Raw genomic sequence first — 2,105 nt, forward strand, 5'->3', positions numbered from 1 at the left:
CGGGCTGGCTGCTGGTGGAGGAGGTTGGTGCCGGGATTGAGATTCATCACACCACTTCCTTCCAGAATCATGATCTGTAAGGGGTCGGAGAGCCCGTTCAGGTGGTGGCTCTCGGAGGAGAGCCGTCTGAGCGCGGCTCAGGTTAGTGCGTGAATAGGGAGGACAGGAGAAGGCCCCGTCCCACCCGTCGCCACCGCCCTTTTCAGTAAAAGCAAAACTCACAGCAACTGAAAATGTCCAGGTTCAACTTTCATTGCATGAGGCAGGTTTTTACAGCCACTCATTCATAAATGAATAATCTGATCAGGGACGGAGGGGAGGAGAATGCAATACCTGCTCCCAGGGTGAGTCTGGCCAACAGCCAAGATTTTTGCAAAAGTGAAAATGCCAAAGGGATTTTGTTTAAAGTGGAATTTCAATCAATGGAAACCCAAGCCGCTGGGGGCAGCCCAGCCCCCGTGTGGGAACTCTGAAACCCCACTCACGGACCCCGGTACCCCCGAGCAGTCCACCATGGCGGCTGGTGGCCGAGGGCCTCAGTAGATGTCAGGAGACCTCCGTAGTCTGGCTTTGTGGTAACGCTGGAGCAGGGGTGTCTCTGGCAGCACCCTGCTCCTCTCTTGTAAAGAAAAGAAAATGCTTCCTTTCTGGTAAAAATTATGAGTAGCTTTTCTCCTGGCAGGGACCGGACACCCCCAGGATTCATGGAAGCTGGCCTGCCATGACTTTCAGTCTGGGGGAGGACGCAACAGAAGAGCTATCCCCCATGTCCCGTTCAGATCTGTCACACTGGCAAGAACGAACTCTTTAGACATAACCTCTTTGATTGTCCCACTTTTACAATGTCCGTCCCGCCAAGTCAGGCACTGCCACCTTTCAGACCAAAGCCCCGGCCCTGTGTACAGCCGCTCGGGGCGGCCCGTGTCCAGAGGGAGCCAGCCTCGCCCAGGGCCAGGAGAGGAGCGTGGCTGAGAGCAGCGGGTCCTGGGAAATGCTCTGTGTGGAGCTCGGGTCCGTGGGATCACTGCGTCCCAACACCTACACTGCCCACACAGGCTGAGTCCACTGGCGAAGTCCCCCCGACTCAGCCCTGCCCCCGCTTTCCTGTGGGAAGAGGGGGCTGGGAGGGCCATGAGGGCATTTATCAGCCCTGGGCTGGGGACGGAGCCGAGACCCTGGCTGAGCCAGCGGGGCACGGCGCTGGTGAGGACGGCTTCACTGCTGCTGCTTGGCGGGGTGGCGGTCATGGTTCTGCACAGGGCTGCAGGGGGTGGGGGCAGGAGGGAGGGCTGGATCGCGTCCTGGACAGGCCTGGAGCCCAAAGGCTGCCGGCTCTGAGCGCTGCGGGCGACGGGCCCGGGGTGGTGCTGATCGGACAGGCTGGTCCGCCTCTCGGACCGTGCGCCAGGAGGGCGCGACCCTGGCAGGGTAGGACGAGAGCCACGCCTCCCTCTCCGGGTCGCCCGAGCCGGAGCCACGCCAGGCCTCAGCTTCCCTGCCTGAAGACCCGGAGGCCGGGCGACCCTGGTGTCTGGCCCCTCTTCAGAAGCTCTGACTCTCAGCCCAGAGCAAGGCTGAGCCCTACCTCCCTCTCCTTTTCCTGGTCACCGGCCACTTCCCTCCAGCTTCGCCGAGCAACTGGCCTAAGGCGAGGCCATCACACGGGGGCCTCGGGTGGGGAAACCGCGTCCGGGGTGGTGGGGAGGGTGCGGCAGGCCCGGGCCTTGTTTGCTCAGGGCCGGGCTGTCCTTTGCCAGCCGTGCTCAGCCTGTGTTCAGCCTGGCAGAGAACGGGTTTCTGTTTAACCCCGGGAGGGCCGAAGCTCGTGCAGCCGATGGCGTGGGGGGACTGGGCCTCCAGTCTTGGGGAGCCCCGAGGACAGGCTTCCCTGAGATTCTCTGCAAGGACATTCCTGCAGGACTCCTTCACAGTGGTCGTTTCTGTGGAATGATGACCCGTGGGTGAGGGTTTTTCCGGCCACCCCCAGTGCCAGGCAGGGCAGGCGGGGCCGTACACCAGGCTTGGATTGGGGGCAGCGGGTTCAGATCCCACCAGCCTGCCCAGCCCCAGGCCTCTGGGCCTGGCATTCCCCACCTGGGACGCGG

Source organism: Tupaia chinensis, unplaced genomic scaffold (assembly GCF_000334495.1).
Source record: "Tupaia chinensis unplaced genomic scaffold, TupChi_1.0 Scaffold139733_1, whole genome shotgun sequence".
Lineage (NCBI taxonomy): Eukaryota > Metazoa > Chordata > Mammalia > Scandentia > Tupaiidae > Tupaia > Tupaia belangeri.